We start from the raw sequence: 20,741 nt of genomic DNA, 5'->3' as shown, positions 1-20,741 counted from the left end.
AATAATCCCATCTTATTTAAGCAGCCCAGCTCAGTGAATAAAGGAGCCATTCTAAGGAAATGGGTGCTGGGGTTATAGCAGGAATAGCTGAAGGGGGAGTCAACATAAAATGCTCACCATCAGAAAACACATTTGGATGCCTCTGTATCTGTGAGTAGCACAGCTTGGCATGAATGGAATGTGCTGGAATGAAGAAGAATCCTAGGGGTCCTTGCTGACCCTAACAAGAGTGAAGGGTGATCAACTGTCCTGGTTTTAGCAATCGAAGTCCGTGTCCCTAGAAGTCCCCCAGTCCCTGGCAAACCGAGATGATGGATCACCCTACCTGGCTTCTGGAGGTCTTGACTCACTCTCTTCCCAAAGAAGTCCTTCAGAGATGGCTGAATTCCTCATGAGATACATTTCAGGCAGCTCTGGAAAATAAGAAAGCCAAGTCAGCTATTTTGATCTGAACTTTGCTTCTCCCTATGAAGTGTGTGCTCAGCGTATGAAGATTTTATGTTTTTCCTACTTCTCAGATCTAAGGCCACGAAGCAGCAGGTATGGTGGTCCTAAAGTGGGGCAGCTACCCGTGTTGGAAGTAGAGTCTGCCTCAACACTGGAAGCCAGACTTCCCTAGGTCCCTTGAGGCTTTTCCAGGTGCCTGCCCTTAACTTCTGGGGTTTCAGCAAGAGGTATTGGGTGAGGTGAGGTGTCACAGTGGGGGATGTGTATTATAATGTTTCAAGAAGTTTCGGTGTCTTTCCCACTCAGTTACTTAGGGATGATGAGTCACCTCCCTCATCCCTAGGATTCTGGTCAGGTATGTTTTCCTTTAAGGGCTTATCAATGCCATTTTGGAGTTTTGACATTGTCTGGCTAGAAAGTCTAAAGTTCTGAAAAGCACTTAGTTCCAGAATATTTGAAAACAGAACAGTAGAATGTGTTGAGAGTATGGTTTCTGGAGTCAGACTTCCTGGGTTTGAATCCCATTTCTTTCCCTTTTTAGTATGTATGACCTTGGGAAAGTTTTTTCAAATTCTCTGACCTTAGTTTCCTTACCTATAAAACATGGATAGTAATGGTGTCTTTCTCATAAAGTTGCTGTGAGAATAAAATGAGCTAATTTATAAAACAGTGATTTTTTAATTAAAAAGATCTCTTCCAGCTTTACTGAGATATGATTGACATTAATGTTGTATAAGTTTAAGGTGTTCAGTGTGTTGATTTGATATACTTATATATTGCAAAATGATTACCACCATAGTGTTAGTTAACACTTCCATCACATCATTACCATTTCTTTTTTGTGATGAGAACATTTAAGACTTACTCTCTTAGCAACTTTCAGGTATATAATACAGTGTTATTAACGATAATCAGCATGCTGTACATTAGATTCCCTCGAACTTATTTATCTAATTTTTTTTTTTAGTTCTAAGAAATTTATTATTTAACTCTTTCCATATGCATATTAAGGTAGCGTTAGTTTATTACTTATATGAATTTTTTTTTTTTTTTGCGGTACGCGGGCCTCTCACTGTTGTGGCCTCTCCCGTTGCAGAGCACAGGCTCCGGATGCACAGGCTCAGCGGCCATGGCTCACGGGCCCAGCCACTCCGCAGCATATGGGATCCTCCCAGACTGGGGCACAAACCCGTGTCCCCTGCATTGGCAGGCGGACTCCCAACCACTGGGCCACCAGGGAAGCCCCTACTTACATGAATTTATACTTTATAGATTTATAATATCCACAACTGAATTTGCAAAGCGGTAATTCATAACTCAAATTTAATTTCTACATGATTTACAATAGCCATCAGGGAGAAGGGTAAGCTGTGACAAAGCGAGAGAGAGGCATGGACATATATACACTATCAAACGTAAGGTAGATAGCTAGTGGGAAGCAGCTGCATAGCACAGGGAGATCAGCTCGGTGCTTTGTGATCGCCTGGAGGGGTGGGCTAGGGAGGGTGGGAGGGAGGGAGGGAGACGCAAGAGGGAAGAGATATGGGAACATATGTATAACTGATTCACTTTGTTATAAAGCAGAAACTAACATACCATTGTAAAGCAATTATACTCCAATAAAGTTGTAAAAATAAAGATATTAGAGTTACCATAAATATCTGATATAAACTAACAAATTACTAACATAATATAATGCCATAAAATCATTTATTTTAACAATTTTTAATTTATAGTCAAGGTATACTAGAAAATACTGGGATTTTGAGTCTGACAAATGTGGATGAAAAATATGGAATACTTCATGAATGTGTGTGTCATCCTCGTGCAGGGGCCATGCTAATCTTCTCTGTATCATTCCAATTTTAGTATATGTGCTGCCGAAGAGAGCACCTTATTTATCTTATGAGGGACAGTTTGCACCTGTAGCATCAACCCTGACAGTTGGTTTTTCTTTTTGTGATGCAAGTGTCTGACTTAAGCTTTGATTGCCAAGGGAGCCACTTCAAAGAGGCATCCACTTCAAAGACAGCTATCTCTTATAAACACCTTGCCAGCCACATGACTAGATAAAGAGCCAGGCTAGGCTGCCCCCAACTGCCCCAGCCTCCTTTGTTTCAGAGCTTTAAAAAAATAACAGCTTTATTGAGACATAATTCACATACTATAAAGTTCACACTTTAAAGTATACAATTCAGTGTTTTTTAGTATATTTAGAGTTGAGCAACCATCACCATTACCTATTCCAGAACATTTCTGTCATTCCAAAAAAAATAACCCCATACCTATTAGCAGTCAGTCAGTCCCAATTCCCTTTCTCCCATCCCCTGGCAATCACTAATTGACTTTAAGTCTCTAGTTATTTGCCTATTTTGGATATTTCATATAAGTGAAATCATACAATATGTGACCTTTCGTGTCTGGCTTCTTTCACTTAGCATGTTTTCAAGGTTTGCCCATATTGTAGCATGGGTCAGTATTTACTTCCTTTTTACTTCTGAATACTATTTCATTGTATTGCTAGACCACATTTGTTTATCTACTCATCAACTAAGGAACACCTGAATTGTTGAAAATACTCTTTTAAAATTACACAGCATGAAACAATCCCACATAATGTATATGTGTACTAATAATGATTGCTAATATTTATTGAGCACTTACTGTATACCAGGGGTTGTTCTAAATGCTTATATGTTTTACCCCATTTAATGTTCACTTCAAACCTATGAGGGTGCTGTCACTATTATTCCCATTATTTTTATGAGGAAATTAGGAAATAGGGAGATTAAGTAACATATCTCAAGATAAAGAGCTAGTATGTGATTCAAACCTAGGAAGTCTGTCTGTAAAGCCTGCACTTTATTTTTCATTAAAAATTATTACATAATAAAACTGACTTTTTTGGGGGAATATACATTTCTATGAATTGTAACATACACTGCCACAATCGGATAAAGAACTATTCCATAATAACAAAATATTATTATTCCATAATACCATGTTTTAAATTCCCATTCTGTGTTTTAAATTCACCAATAAAAAGAAGACCCTTGAAACTCTAGGTCCCCATACTTGATCCCAATAAAAGCAGAACCCTAGGCCTGCTGCCTCTCTTTCTCTACCCCTGACTTCACCGTGTGGCCCGAGGTGTAATGTGTAATTTCCAGAACCTTTGAATAATAACCTTTTTTCCAAAGTTTCCTGTTGGTTATTGCTGAGGGCATCTTACAATCATGATAAGAACCACAACGGTCCAGCAACAACACTAGTTACTGATAGGTTGAGACAGGCATAAAACAGTACTCTTGACTAACATCTCCCCGTTTCTCCTACCTCTCAGCCCTTGGTAACCACCACTCTACTCTCTGTTTCTATGAGTTTGGCTTTGTTAGATTCCACATAAGTGTTATCATGCAGCATTTGTCTTTCTCTGACTTATTTCACTTAGCATAATGTTCTCAAGGTCCATTCATATTATCTCAAATAGTAGCATTTCCTTCTTTCTCGTAAGTGAATATTTTGCCATTGTATATATGTATACTACAACTTCTTTATCAACTCATCCCCTGAGGGACACTTGGATTGTTTCCATATCTTGGCTACTGTTAATAATGCTCCAATGAACATGGGAGTGAAGATATCCCTTCAAGATCCTGTTTTCACTTCCTTTGGATACATACCCAGAAGTGGAATCACTGGATCATATGGTGATAGTTCTATTTTTAATTTCTTGAGAAACCTCCATACTGTGTTCCATAGTGGCTGCAATAATTTACTTTCCCACCAACAGTGCACAAGGGTTTCCTTTTCTCCACATCCTCACCAACACTTATCTTCTGTCTTTTCAGTGACAGCCATTCTAACAGGAATGTGGTGATAGCTCATCGTGGTTTTGATTTGCATTTCTCTGTTGATTAATGATGTTGAGCTTCTTTTCATGTATCTGTTGGCCATTTGTAGGTCTTGTCTTCTTTGGAAAAATGTCTATTCAGTTCCTCTGCCCATTTTTATTCAGATTTTTTTCTGCTATTGAGGTGTATGAGAACTTTATTTAGATATTAACCCCTTATTAGATATACTTTGCAAATATTTTCTCCCATTCCACAGGTTTCCTTTTCATTTTGTTAGTGTTCATTTTGTTGAAAAGAAGCATTTATTTTGCTGTGCAGAAATTTGATGTAGTTCCACTTATTAATTTTTGCTTTTGTTGCTTGTGCTTTTGGTGTTACATACAAAAAATTTCTGCCAAAACCAATTTCAAGAAGGTTTTTCTTATGTTTTCTTGTAGGAGTTTTATTGTTTCATGTCGTATGCTTAAGTATTTAATCCATTTCGAGTTAATTTTTGTGAGTGGTGTAAGGGGTTCAATTTCTTTTTTCTACATGTGGTTATCCAATTTTCCCAGCACTATTTATTGAAGAGACTATCCTTCACCCATTGAGTATTCATGGCTTCCTTGGGAAATATTAGTGGACTGTATATGCTAGGATTTATTTCTGGTTCTCTCTTCTGGTCCATTGGTCTATATGTCTGTTTTTATGCCAGTACCATACTGTTTGGATTACTATAGGTTTGAAATTAGGAAGTGTAATGTTTCCAGTATGTTCTTCTTTCTTATGATTGCTTTGACTATTCAGGGTTTTCTGTGGTTTCATACTAATTTTAGGATCTTTTTTTCTATTTCTGTGAAAAATGCCATTAGAATTTTGATAGGGATTGCATTAACTCTATAGACGGCTTTGGGTAGTATGGCCATTTTAAACAATATTAATTCTGCCAATCCTTGAGTACAGAATATCTTTCCATTTTTTGTGTCTTATTTAATTTCTTTCATCAAAGTCTCATGGTTTTCAGTGTACAGATCTTTCATCTCCTTTGCTAAATTTATTCCTAAGTATTCCATTATTTTTTATATTATTGTGAATGGGGATTGTTTTTATTTCTCTTTCAGATGCTTTATTGTTAGTGTGTAGAAATGCAAGTGATTTCTGTATGCTGATTTTGTATCCTGCAACTTTACTGAATTCATTGATTAGTTCTAACATTTTTTGGTGACGCTTTTAAGATTTTCTACATATAAGATCATATAATTTGCAAATAAAGAAAATTTTACTTCTTCCTCTTTGATTTGGATGCTTTTTATTTCTTTTTCTTGCCTGATTGCTCTAGCTAGGACTTCCAGTACTATGCTGAACAGGAGTGGTGAGAATGGATATTCTTTTCTTGTTCCTGATCTTGGAGGAAAAGCTTTAAACATTTTACCACTGAGTATGATGTTAGCTGTGGGTTTGCCCAAAGCGTTTATTATGTTGAAATATGTTCCTTCTATACCTAGTGTAGAGAGTTTTTATTGAGGGGATGTTCAATCAAAAACAAATTATTTTATTTATTTTTGGCTGTGTCAGGTCTTAGTTGTGGCATGCAGGATCTTCGTTGAGGCATGTGGGGTCCTTCATTGCAGCACATGGGCTCTCTGTTGTGGTGTGCGGGCTTCTCTCTAGTTGTGGTGTGCAGGTTTTCTCTTCTCTAGTTGTGGCACACAGGCTCTGGGGTGCATGGGCTCTGAAGCTGTAGTGCATGGGTTCCAGAGAGTGTGGGCTCTGTAGTTTGCAGCATGTGGGCTCTAGTTGAGGCATGTGAGCTCAGTAGTTGTGGCATGCGGGCTTAGTTGCCCCGCGGCATGTCGGATCTTAGTTCCCTGACCAGGGATCGAACCCGCATCCCCTGCATTGTAAGGTGGATTCTTTACCACTGGACCACCAGGGAAGTCCCAAGAGGATGTTCAATTTTGTCAAATGTTTTCTCTGCATCTACTGAGATGATCATATGGCTTTTATTTTTCTTTTTACTAATGGGGTGGAATATTGATTGATTTGTAGATGTTGAACCATCTTTGCATTCCTGGGATAAATCCCCCTTAATCATGGTGTAGGATCTTTTCAATGTGCTGTTGAATTCAGTTTGTTAATATTTTTTGAGAATGTTTGCATCTTTATTCATCAGGAATATTGGTATAGTTTTCTTTTCTTGCAGTGTCCTTATCTGGCTTTGGTATCAATGTAAAGCTGGCCTCCTAGAATGAGATTGGGAGTGTTCCCTCCTTCTCCTCAATTCTGGGGAAGAGTTTTAGAAGGATTGATGTTAATTTTTTAAATGTTTGGTTGAGTTCACTATCGAAACCATCTGATCCTTTTCTTTGTTGGGAGGTTTTTGATTACTGATTCAATCTCCTCACTCATTATTGGTCTGTTCCAATTCTCTGTTTTTGCATTATTTAGTCTTGGCAGGTTGTATGTTTCTAGTAATTTTTCTATTTCTTCTAGGTTGTCCATTTTCTTGGCATAAAATTGTTCATAATAGTTTCTTTTTTTAAAAAAATTTATTTCATTGAAGTATAGTTGATTTACTATGTTAATTTCTGCTGAACAGCAAAGTGATTCAATTACACACACACACACACTTTTGTGTGTGTGTGTATTCTTCTCCACTATGGTTTATCACAGGATATTGAATAAAGTTCCCTGTATTTTATTCCGGAAACAGTAGGATCTTGTTGTTTATCCATTATAATATATATACATATACATATATATGTATGTGCGTGTATATATACACACACACACACACATATATATATGTATATATAATAGTTTGCTTCTGCTAATCCCAAACTCCCAATCAATCCCTCTCCCACCCCTCTCCTCCCCGGAATAGTAGTTTCTTATGATCCTTTGTATTTCTGTGGTATGAGTTGTAATGTCTATTCTTTCATTTCTGATTTTGTCTTTTTTTCCCCTTAGTCTAGCTAAAGTTTGTCAATTTTGTTTCTCTTTTCAAAAATCAACTCTTAGTTTCATTAATCTTTTCTGTTGTTTTTCTGATCTCTATTTTATTACTGCTTGCTCTCATTTTTGTTATTTCCTTCCTTCTGATAAGTTAGGGTTTAGTCTTATGGGGGTTCTCTTATCAGGGAATTTTTTTCTCTTGCTGCTTTTAAAATTCTTCACCTTTGATTTTTGACAGTTTTATTACAATGTGTCTTGGAAAGGATTGTTTTGGATTGAAATTTTGTGGTGACCAATTAGCTTCATGAACTTGGAAATATATATCTCTCCTCACATTTGGGAAGTTATTAGCCATTATTTATTTAAATGAGCTGTCTACTAATTTCTCTCTCTTCCTTCTGGGACCCCAATGATGCAAAACTTTTTTTCTTTTAATGGTGTCACATATGTACAGTAGGTTTTCTTTATTCCTTTTCATTTTTTCCTTTTGCTCCTCTGATTGGATAATTTCAATTGGTCTGTTTTCTTGTTCACTGATTCTTTCTTCTGATTCATCAAGCCTACTGTTGAAGCTCTCTATTGAATTCTTAGATTCAGTCATTATATTCACCAGCTCCAAGTTTTCTGTTTGGTCTTTTTTTATCTCTTTGTTGAACTTCTCATTTTGTTCTTGTACTGTTTTCCTGATATTGTTAAATTGTTTGTCTGTGTTCTCTTATAGCTCTCTGAACAACTTTGGAAAAATCATTTAGAATTCTTTGTTGGGAAATTCCTGAATCTCTACTTCTTTGGGGCCAGTAACTGGAGACTTACTATATTCCTTTGGTAGAGTCATGTTTTCCTGATTCTTCATGATCCCTATAGCTTTGCTTAGCTGTCTGTACATCTGAAGAAGCAGTCATCTCTTCCAGGCTTTATGGACTTAATTTGATAAAGGAACACTTTCACCTACAGGAGGGGGCATCCTGGAGCATGACACCAGGTCCAGTGGTACAAAGGGCTACATGTGATGACACTGGGTCCAAGGTGGCATGATGTCCATTAGGCTCAGTCTGCTGAGGTCCACAGCATGGACGAATGTATGGTTCTTGGTGACTGCAGGGAGTCTTCAGTGTCTGCAAGAGCTTTGGGGATCCTCAGTGGCACCTTCAGGTCCAGGTAGTATGGACTAGGAGGGCAGGCAATGGTGGTGCCTGGAGCTGGTGGCGTGCACACACTTGGCTGTGGGGCCAGCTACAGGTGCCTATGTAGTGGCAGGGTCTGGTTACAGACAAATGTAGTGGTGCAGCCCAGGGCAAACTATGGGCTTACTGGAAGCTGTAGGGGCTTTGCTTGTCAGTGTGCTCACTTGTGACTACATAGTTGTCCCTCCACAAGCAGGCCCTGCACTGGGAGCCTGTGATGAGGGTTGGGCCAGGGCCATTCAGGTACACAGCTAGAGGGGCTTGCTGCAGATGAACATGGTAGTACAGGCCAGGACAGAAAACGGCCTGATCTGGGCTCGCTGCAATTGCAGGGACCCCGGCTGTCAGCATGCCATCCTGTAGCTGCACAGTCTTCCCCAAGGTGTGCTCACAGTAGTGGAGGCTGGTGACAGGTGTCAGGCAAGCAGCATACCAGCACATATCTGGAGGGTGATTCCCAAGCATACGCACAGCGATGGGGTTCCTCTGTGGGAGTCTAGGCTGGAGTTTTGCATTTGCATAGCCACAGAGGTCTGGGCTGACTGCAGGTGCAGTCCCTGGGCTCTAGTAGGGACAGGAGGGAGGGAGCAGGGAGGTACTCTGGCAGCTGGCATCAATGAACATGAATACCTGTGGGGCAAATTCTGGTGAAATCTGTAAGGGGGGTCCACATCAGTTGTGGACCACTGGCTTCTTCAGCGGCAAAATCTGCTCAGTTTGTCCGCAAAGCAGGTCACTGTGAACCAAAATGACTCCTCCTATGTGGCTGCTGTTGGTAGCCCCTGCTTTTCTTCCTTGGCTCTTCTTTTCTTAGCTGGCTCTATACATCTCATCTTTGGCAGTCTGGGTCGGGTAAAACTGAATTGAGACCTTCACATGGTACCTGGAAAGGCTGGGGAAGCTGGTTGCTCATCCCGCTCTACTTCTCCTGGCAAGGGGGACTCTTTCTACCTGGGAAGTTCCCTCTTGGCATGGAGCAATGCTCGCTTGGGGGATGGGACAGTTCAGGCAAAATGAAGCTGTCTTTCTTCTCTTCTTGTGTGGTTATTCTCAGGGTTTCCTCCCACTGTGTTGCTCAAGTTCCTTAAGCAGACTCCAGAGCTTTCCCAGAGCTGCTTTTGTTCATGGATAGCCGTCTAATTGTTGATCTTTGTGAGGAAATGGAGGCTGGAGTGATGTCACCTCCAAGAAACTATATAAAATGCTTAGAGCACAGAATGAGTGCTATATAAACATTTGCTTTAACTATTACAATGATTACTGTTAATGTTGCAACTGGAAAGAGTTTAGCAGACATTGGTCCAAAATATACCTTTACCCTTTGGTAGCTGTATGGTTCAGGCAATTTATTTCACCTTTCAGGGTCTCGGTTTTCTCATCTGTAAAGTCATACCTCATAGGTTTGTTATGAGAACTCAGGGAGATAACTAGTTAAAGTATCCAGCAAAATGTCTGGCACCCTGCTTGCTCAATACATGGTGATACTTTTCCATCCATAGTAAGTTAACATAGATTTGGTGCCAGAATCATTTAGTCACATTATTCAGGTAATTACATACAAGGCACTAATAGGGATGATCAAAGCTGGTCCTTGGATTGTCACTGCTTCTGGTTGAGTGCATTATGTGCTAACCGTTAAGCTTGATTAAAATTAACATCCAAGGTCTCTTTGGAACTTCAATGGCAAGGGCTACTGAAAATATTTCTGTGAACTCCGTAGCTCCTGAGAATATACAGTCTCACTTGAGAACAAAGTGTATTTTCATAAGAGGCATGGAAATTGTTTACCAGCTCCTGGAGGATTTGGTTACAGCCCCAAGATTGCTTAACAGCCATAAATGAATGCTTTTGTCTCACTGGAGTCAGCTCACTACCATGCAGTATCTGGAGGAATGCAACTAGGGCACTGAGATCTTTCCCCAGAGGGTGCCATCACTGCTTGCCTGGTTCCAGAACATTGCCTTGTGTCTTTTGTCCCTTTTATCCCCTGCTTACATGGCATGGCCTTACACTCCCCCTGCTTTTTTCCTCTGATACCTTTTCTGGCTCACAAAAGCGCATCCCCAGCCCTCCCTGACCACGCCCCCCACACAAAGCAGCTTCCTCATAGCATCACATTGTCTATTTGCTCCTCTTGCTCTTATTTCTTGGAAGAATCTAGCTTTCAGGCTTGATCTCTTACTTCTTGAGGGGCCAAGAAATGAGACCCTTCCTGATCCATGAGTAGGGTTCATGCCTCTACTGTGGTTCGAAGTTAAGTCTAAAGTTGTCCTGCGGCACACATGAGGCATGAATGGGCCCAGTGCCAGTCACCACACAAGAAAGGCTAATGGTATAACTATCTTTACTGTGTATGTATACTCTCATTATTTTCACTAGCTTCCTTTTTTTTTTTTTTTTTTGCAGTGCGCGGGCCTCTCACTGTTGGGGCCTCTCCCATTGCGGAGGACAGGCTCCAGACGTGCAGGCTCAGTGGCCATGGCTCACGGGCCCAGCTGCTCCGCGGCATGTGGGATCTTCCCGGACCGGGGCACGAACCCACATCCCCTGCATTGGCAGGCGGACTCTCAATCACTGCGCCACCAGGGAAGCCCTAGATTCCATTTTTATCAGAAGGTCACATAAGTGGATCATGGATTCTAGCCAACTGTTCTAAGTCACATTCTTGAGTCTTAAATATAGCAGATCATGTCCAGGTGATATCATTTGCATCCTTTCGTTACGTTAAACAGTTCACACTTCTGGTTATCTGATATGAATGTAAAGCTGAATAAACAACATGGTTGTTTCATGGGTATGAGATCATGCCTTTTTACCCTAATGTCTGAACTTTTAGTAGTCACCTACAGCATGCCATGTTTGTGCCAAGTCCTGTGAGAAAAATTCACAAAAGATATGACATATGTGCATGACACTTGCGTTATGGTGAGAGAGAGAGAGAAAGTTATCAGTGATGACAGGACATAGTAAAAATGTATGACAAAGACATACTGAGGGGAGCACGTTGAGTCCTAGTTGGAGGCGGGGGTGGCGGGTAGGACAAGGAGGACATTTTGGAACACTCACACTAAGCTGACTGGAGCAGTGGATAAAAGCCAGAGGGATGAAGACAGGTGGGAGAGAGATCTACAACTCCCTTAGTCCTTTGTCCCTTCTGATTTTGTCACCATAGACTATACTTTATCCCCATTCTCTCTATGCATCAGGGACTCTGGAATTGTCACATAAAGGAATGCAAATTCCTGCTTCTCATAGTGTAATTTAAAAAGTAAAATCTCTATCCTTTAGGAAACAGTGACTGTTTAGGGTAGTTTTGCTTCACCCTATATTCAGGCATGGCCTGTAATTTTAGTTTTTGGTTTGTTCTGAACCAACACATCATGATACTAGGGTTGCAGCTGGAGTAGATTACCCTGGATCTCTGAACTTTAGAAGACATACCATTTCTACAATGCCCTGCACCCTCATCTTTGGCCCTGCTCAGGGAGTCTGTAATCGTGGAAATGGGACAAGAAAACTTCATGAGGGAAGAGTTTTCTGCTTGGAGAGTTCAGGCCTGTGTAAGTGGCAGGAGAAATGTCTGGGTTGTCAGAGAACAGTATAAGGGTTTGGGATTCCAGGAGAATATAGGAAGAGACAAAGAGGGAACTTACAAGGGAAATGAGGTAGCTTCAAATATAAACTTGGTCTTCCCGGGGGCATTTTTGTTGCTCTGGCCAACAGGAAATGAGATATTACATTTCTCAAGAGATAATCAGGCCTTAGCAACACCAGCACTTGTAGTGGAATTGCAAGGGCTCCTATTCAAAAATACCAGACCTTATTTTCTGGAAATATCTATTGTTCCTGGAAAACTAAAAGCCCTCTGCAGTCTTCTAGGCCTGACTGGGTCTGAAGTTTCTGTGCTGCTGAGCTATAGGTCAGGATGGGATGAACTAGCAGCTGGGGTGTGGGGTACCCCTGTCCACTAGGGTTTGATTTCACTCTAAGTTCTGTAACACCAGCTTCTTGCCAAGGCTTCGCCAGCTGTTTATTATCATAACCAACCATTATCTGAACCGCAGAGCCTCACATAACCTTACCCAAAATTCAGAGCTGGGATGGAATTTTGAGTACAGTGCTAGAATTTCAGACAAGGGCCAATTAGAGAAAATGTTGCATCACCCCTCACAGTTCATGCTGCTCTAAGTCCAAAACAAAAACCACAGACTGTTTGTGATTACTTAATATTGTTCTGGTATGTAGTCTACTCAAATGAAAAACAAAATGCAATTTAGTCCATTATACTGAGAAATAAAATAAAACTTATTGTAATCATTAGCAGAATATGTTTGAAGAGAAGATAATTTACTTTTAAAATTTTAGTCAAAGTAACTTTTTCCACTGTATGTACTTCAAAACTACATAACTGATAACTATTCTAATTCTTTTAAGCAACACAGGGAGGAAACAGCGGGTGAAAAAATAATTTCCCTTTTGAAGAATAATCCAATCAAAAAAATGTTGCACAATAATGTTGATAATAACTCTGAAATTACTTGGGATAATAAATTTAAAGTACTGTAATATAAATTATGATTATGCAAGAAAAAGCAGAAATAAGATAGTTTAAAAGTAAGTAGCATATTTCTGTAAGAAATTTTCAAAGAGTGTTTCAAAAACAGAATCAGAGTTATCAATCTAAGGGAATAGCTATAGCTGACATTTCAGCACCTCCAGAACCTGTTCTGTTCCATTTTTGCTTCTGTCAGAGTCTGTCCTAGAGACTGAATAAAGATTTCATCCCCTCTTCTAATTATCCATTTATTTAAAGAGGAATTAGGAAGCTAGCTGAACATAAGAACTGAGTGTGACCTCCAAAAGAAGATGAGTTAGAAAATAAAATGGGGAGTACCTTGAATAATGGCAGATATATATTGACTGGGGAAATTTAAGCAGCTCCTTCTCAGACACTGAAAACAGCAAGCCCTTATTTCTTACCATTGGTGAAGTGGTTTCCCAAACATAGGCTGAGGGACCTGAGCTCTCACTGGATGTTATCTCTTTCCTTCTCATGTATCCAGAACTCTTTCATGGGCATAACTACTTTTCCTCCTGGCTGGGCACCTCCAGTAATTACAAGGACTTAAAAATGAAGACAGCTGTCAGCCCTCTGATTGCTAGGGTTGATGTGACTGATCTGGCTGGCATACCCTCTTCCTTACTCCTCACATCATGAGGAATCCTCCTGAAGTTCTGAAAGGATGACTTTTGCAAGTAGAGAGGATTATTTTTCAATAAAAGGAAAGCAATCACAGCACTCCCCTGTAATGAACTTTGTATCAGTTGGCTAATTTAAGCAGAAATGGTGCTTATTATGAGGATATTGGGAATATTTTTATTTTTTATATTATTTTATTAGTTTTTTGGGGGAATATTTTTAGATGAGAATATAAAAGAATATATTCATGATTTTGGAAATAGTGAGGAAAGATTTCTAATTCAAGACAAAGCACAAACTACACAAAACAATAAGTTTGACTACATAAAAATGTAATTAAAATCTGTATCAAAAGACACTGGAGTCACTTGATATCCAGTGCAGACTCTGGTCACCACAACACCAGTCACACCACCTATCAAGGGGATAACGTCCAGCATGCACTGAGGAAAGAGGTAGCAGGCATCCATACTAAAAACAGCCCTCACATCAAAAAACATTAAACCCATAGAGAGTACACAAGGATGTTCTCAGATAAAAAAAAACCCTCCAAGACCACAGTAAATAATTGTTTCTTCTCAACTCATTGAGCAAGAGAAAAGTATGTAAAATGAAGAAGCAGAGGAACCACTTTTAATTAAAAGATTGAGAGAATTCCCCTGAAGAAACAAACAATGAAACAGACCTCTTCAGTCTAATAGACACCAAACTCAAAAAGGAGATACTAGAGCATGGACTTGAGGATATGGGCAGGGGGAAGGGTAAGCTGTGACACAGTGAGAGAGTGGCATGGACATATATACACTACCAAACGTAAAATAGATAGCTAGTGGGAAGCAGCTGCATAGCACAGGGAGATCAGCTCGGTGCTTTGTGACCACCTGGAGGGGTGGGATAGGGAGGGTGGGAAGGAGGGAGACACAAGAGGGAAGAGATATGGGAACATATGTATATGTATAACTGATTCACTTTGTTATAAAGCAGAAACTAACACACCATTGTAAAGCAATTATACTCCACTAAAGATTTAAAAAGGAGATAATAAAAATACTGAAGGAATTAAGAAAGGCTATTGACAGAAATGCAGATTATTGTAAAAGGGAACTAGAAACTATAAGGAGGAGCCAAGAAAAATGAGAGAATTCATTTGAAGAGACCAAAGCTGAACTAAAGGTTATGAATAGCAGAATGAATAATGCAGAAGAATGAATAAGTGATCTGGAAGATAGAATAATGGAAATCACCCCATTAGAATGGCAGACAGAAACCCAAATAAAAAAAAAAGAATAAAAGCAAAATAAGAGACCTATGAGATAATATAAAGTGTGCCAATCTATGCATAATAGGGATCCCAGAAGGAGAAGAAAGAAAAAAGGGGACTGAAAATGTATTTGAAGAAATTATGGCTGTAAACTTCCCAAACCTAAAGAAGGAAACAGATATCCAGATACAAGAAGCACAGAGGGTCCTGAACAAGATAAACCCCAAAAGACCTATACCAAGACATATTATAATAAAAACAGCAAAAGTTAAAGAGAGGATTCTAAAGGCAGCAAGAGAAAAACAATGAGTAAATTACAAGGGAACATACATTCATGATAAAACCCTTATGAAAAAAGCTGATAAGGCTATCAGCTGATTTCTTTACAGAAACATTGCAGGCCAGATAGGAGTGGCAAGATATATTCAAAGTCCTGAAAGGGAAAACTCTGCAACCTAGGACACTCTATCCATCAAGATTATCACTTAGAATAGAAGGAGATATAATTTCTCAGACAAGCAAAAACTAAAAGAATACAGCAATACTAAATCTATCCTAAAGGAAATATTGAAAGGTCTTCTCTAAACAGAAAAGAAGAATCTATAGGAAAGAGAAAATCACATTTGGAAAGTAAATCACTTAAATAAGCCAGCACACACATTAAAAAAAAATCAAAAAATTTCTGTGAAAGCAATGATAATCACAAAGAACAGCAGAAGGATGAACATGAAGATGCAAAAGAGGACATCAAAATTATAAAATGCAGGGAGGAGAGTAAGACAATGTAGATTATTTTTCTAGAATGTGTTTAAGCCTATATGACCACAAGTCTAAAGTAAGTATATATAGAAACAGGTTAACATACTTGAAAAACAGGGCAACCACAAATCAAAAACATACAATAGATTCACAAAACCAAAAAGAAGAGAACATAATACAAAAGAAAATCATCAAACCACAAAAGGAAAAAGAAAGGGACAAAGAAGAAATATAAAATCAATGGGAAAACAAGATTTAAAATGGCAATAAATACATGTCTATCAATAATTACCTTAAATGTCAGTGGACTAAATGCTCCAATCAAAAGACACAGAGTGGCAGACTGGATTTAAAAAAACCCACAAAAGCCTGTAATATGCTGCCTAGAATAAACCCACTTTAGGGCAAAGGACACACATAGATTGAAAGTGAAGGGATGGAAAAGGTATCTCATGCAAATAGAAATGACAAGAAAGCAGGGGTCACAATACTCTTATCAGACAAAATAGACTTCAAAACAAAGGCTATGAAGAAAGGTAGAGAAGAACACTATATAATGATAAAAGGATCAATACAAGGAGAGGATATTACACTTGTCAACATATACGCACACAATATAGGAGCACCCAAATACATAAAACAAAAACTAACAGACATTTAAGAGTACAGAAATTATTTCAAGTGCCTTTTCTGACCACAATGGCATGAAATTAGAAATCAACCACAGAAAAAGAAACAAGAAAAAAACAACAATTACATGGAGACTAAATAACATGCTACTGAAAAACCAATAGGTCAATGATGAAATCAAAGAAGAAATTAAAAAATACCTAGAGGCCAATGACAATGAAAACACACAATCTATGGGATGCAGCAAAAGCAGTTCTTAGAGGGAAGTTCATAGTGATACAGGCCTTCTTTAAGGAATAAGAAAAATCTCAGATCAACAGTCTAACCCATCACCTAAAAGAATTAGAAAAAGAAGAACAAACAAAACCTAAGGTCAGCAGAAGGAAGGAGATAATAAAATCAGAGAGGAAACAAATAAAATGGAGATTAAAAAACAGTAGAAAAAATCAATAAAACCAAGAGCTGGTTCTTGGTTAACAAAATTGACAGGCCTATGGCCAGGCTCACCAAGAAAAGAGAGAAGACCCACATAAACAAAATAAAAAATGAAAGGGGAGGTATCACAACTGATACCACAGAAATACAAAAATCCATAAGAGAACACTATGAACAATTACATGTCAACAAATTTGACAACCTAGAAGAAATGGACAACTTTCTACAAACATACAGCCCACCAAAACTGAATCAAGAAGAAATAGATAACATGAACAGACCAATCACTAGAAATGAAATAGACTATGTAACAAATAAATAAATAAAATTCCTACAAAGAAAAGTCCAGGACCAGATATCTTCACTGGGGAATTCTACGAAACACACAAAGAAGAACTTATACCACTCCTTCTCTAACTGTTCCAGAAGACTGAAGAGGAAGGAACACTCCCAAAGGCATTTTATGAAGCAACCATCACCATGATACCAAAACCAAAGAAAGACATTACTAAAAATGAAAATTAAAGGCCAATATCTGATGAATATAGACACGCAAAAATTCTCAACAAAAATATTAGCAAACCAAATCCAACAACACGTAAAAAAGGTCATACACCACAACCAAGTTGAATTCATCCCAGGGTCACAAGAGTGGTTCAACCTATGCAAATCAATGTGATACACCGCATCAACAAAGGAAAGGACAAAAACCATATGATCATCTCAGTAGATGCAGAAAAAGCATTTGATAAAATTCAACATACATTCATGATAAAACCCTTATGAAAATGGGTATAGAAGGAACATATCTTAACATGATAAAAGCTATTTATGACAAACCCACAGCCAATATAATACTCAACAGTGAAAAGCTGAAAGCCTTCCTGCTAAAATCTGAAATAAGACAAGGAAGCCCACTCTCACCGCTTCTCTTCAACATAGTATTGGAAGTCCTAGCCACAACAATCAGAAAAGAAAAAGAAATAAAAAGGTATTCAAACTGGTAGGGAAGAGGTAAAATTTTCATTATATGCAGACGACATGATACAATATATAGAAAACCCTAAAGACTCAACACAAAAACTACTAGAACTGATAAACGAATTCAAGAAGGTAGAAGGATACAATATTAACATACAGAAATTGGTTGTATTTCTTTACACTGAAAATGAAATATTAGAAAGGGAATGTAAACAGTCTCTTTTAAAATTGCATACAAAAAATAAAATGAAATACTTAGGAATAAGCCTCACCAAGGAAGTGAAAACTTATTTTGCTGAGAACTATAAAACATTAATAAAGGAAATTAAACATGATTTAGAAAAATGGAGAGATAATCCCATGCTCTTGGATTAGAAGAATTAATCTTGTTAAAATGGCAATACTACCCAAAGCCATCTACAGATTTAGTGTGATCCCTATCAAACTACCTATGGCATTTTTCACAGAACTAGAATAATCCTAAAATTTATATGGAATCATAAAAGACCCAGAATTGCCAAAGCAATCCCCTGGAAAAAGAACAAAGCAGGAGGCATAACCCTCCCAGACCTCAGACAATACTACAAAGCTACAGTAAACAAAATGGTGTGGTATTGGCACAAAAACAGATATGCCAATCAATAGAACAGAGTAGAGAGCCCAGAAAAAACCTCACACATCTAAGGTCAATTAATCTTTGACAAAAGAGTAAGAATATAAAATGGGAAAAGGTCTCTTCAGAAATGGTGCTGGGAAAGTTGGACAGCTGCATTTAAATCAATGAAGTTAGAACACACCCTCACACCCTGCACAAAAAAAACTCAAACTGGCTTAAAGACTTAAATATAAGATATGACATCATAAAACTCCTAGAAGAGATCATAGGCAAAACATTCTCTGACATAAATCATACAAATGTTTTCCTAAGTCTGTCTCCCAAGGCAATAGAAATAAAAGGAAAAATAAACAAATGGGACCTAGTGAAACTTACAAGCTTTTGCACATCAAAGAAAACCACAAACAAAATGAAAAGACAACCTCCGGTGATCAACCAAATGATGTGACCGACAAGGGCTTAATTTCCAAAATACACAAACAGCACATACAACTCAACAACAAAAAAACAAAGAACCCAATCAAAAAATGGACAGAAGATCTAAATAGACATTTCTCCAAAGAAGACATACAGATGGGCAAGAGGCACATGAACAGATGCTCAACATCCCTAATTATTAGAGAAACACAAATCAAAACTACAATGAGGTACCACCTCACACCAGTCAGAATGGCCATCATTAAAAATTCTACAAACAATAAATGCTGGAGAGGGTGTGGAGAAAAGGGAACTCTCCTACACTGTTTGTGGGAATGTAAATTTGTACAACTACTATGGAGAACAATATGGATATTCCTTAAAAAACTAAAAATAGAGCTACAATATGATCCAGCAATCCCACTCCTAGGCATATATCTGGAGAAAAACATAATTCAAAAAGACACATACACCCCAGTGTTCACTGCAGTACTATTTACAATAGCCAGGACATGGAAGCAATCTAAATGTCCATCAACAGAGGAATGGATAAAGAAGATGTGGTACATATACATAATGGAATATTACTCAGCCATAAAAAAGAACAAAATAATGCCATTTGCAGCAATGTGGATGGACCGAGATTGTCATACTGAGTGAAGTAAGTCAGAGAAAGACAAATATCATATGATATTGCTTATATGTGGAATCTTAAAAAATGGTGTAAATAAACTTATATACAAAACAGAAGTAGAGTTACAGATGTAGAAAACAAACTTATGGTTAGCAGGGGGTGGGGGGGAATAAATTGGGAGATTGGGACTGACATATACACACTACTCTATATAAAATAGATAACTAATAAGGACATACCGTATAGCACAGGGAACTCTACTCAATACTCTGAATAACCTTTATGGGGAAAGAAGCTAAAAAAAGAGTTGATATATGTATATGAATAACTGATTCACTTTGCTGTACAGCATAAACATAACATTGTAAATCAACTATACTCCAATTAAAATTTTAAAATTTGATACTAATCAATATATCTACAAAATGAAAACAGACTCACAGATATAGAAAACAGACCTGTGGTTGCCAAAGGGGTGTTAAGGGAGGGAAGGAATGGGAGTTTGGGATTAGCAGAAGCAAACTATTATATATGGGATGGATAAACAACAAGGTCCTACTGTAAAGCACAGGGAACTATATTCAATATACTGTGACAAACCATAATGCAAAAGAATATGGAAAAGAATATGTATGTATATAATTAAGTCATTCTGCTGTACAGAAGAAATTAACACAACATTGTAAGTCAACTATACTTTAAAGAAATCTAAAAAAAATACACTGGAGGCAAAATAAAACCAACCATAATCCTTGGAAAAATGTTAGCAAAACATACACTTGACAGAGGATTAGCATCTAGAGTGTGGACAGAACACCTGTATGTCACGTAGAAACAGTATATTTCCCCTTTTCTCCTCTTGATCTTTGAGTTATTATTATACATTTTACTTCTTCATTGTTCTAAACCCCACATTTTATTGCTGTTTAAGAAGTCAATGATCTTTAATAGATGTAAATAAGAAGAAAAAACTATTATTTATTTACATACATATTACCATTTTGGGTGCTCTTTATTCTTTTGCTCAGAAATATGATATCATCTGCTATCATTTTCTTCCAGTCCAAAGGACTTCTTTTAACATTTCTTACAGGTGGGTCTGCTAATAAAATATTCTTTCAGCTTTTGTATGACCCAACAAATCTTTGTTTCACCTTTGTCTTTGAAATATATATTCATTGGATTTAGAAGTCTCCTTTTTTTTCCTTTTAGTACTTTAAAAATGTTGCTCCAGTTTCTTGTCACTTGCATTATTTCCAGATGAAATCTGCTGTCATCCTTTGTTCCTCTGTAGATAAAATGTTTTTGCTCTGGATGCATAAGATATTCTCTTTATTGCTGATTCTAAGATATTTACTATTTACCTTGTTATAGGTTCCTTTGTGTTTC

The 20,741-nt window shown here is 38.0% G+C and overlaps 1 long non-coding RNA gene across 2 annotated transcripts in view; it reads right to left on the bottom strand.

Moving 5' to 3' along the window:
• LOC307174853 overlaps nt 1–20,741 on the bottom strand; it is a 349,322-nt gene that overhangs the window by 66,397 nt on the left and 262,184 nt on the right. For both annotated transcript variants that reach the window (XR_013824185.1, XR_013824186.1), the window contains exon 4: nt 326–413. This is a non-coding gene — a long non-coding RNA (uncharacterized lncRNA). The remainder of the gene's footprint in view (nt 1–325; nt 414–20,741) is intronic.

Source organism: Stenella coeruleoalba, assembly GCF_951394435.1.
Source record: "Stenella coeruleoalba genome assembly, chromosome: 16".
NCBI lineage: Eukaryota > Metazoa > Chordata > Mammalia > Artiodactyla > Delphinidae > Stenella > Stenella coeruleoalba.
This window is presented reverse-complemented; position numbering and strand designations above follow the sequence as displayed.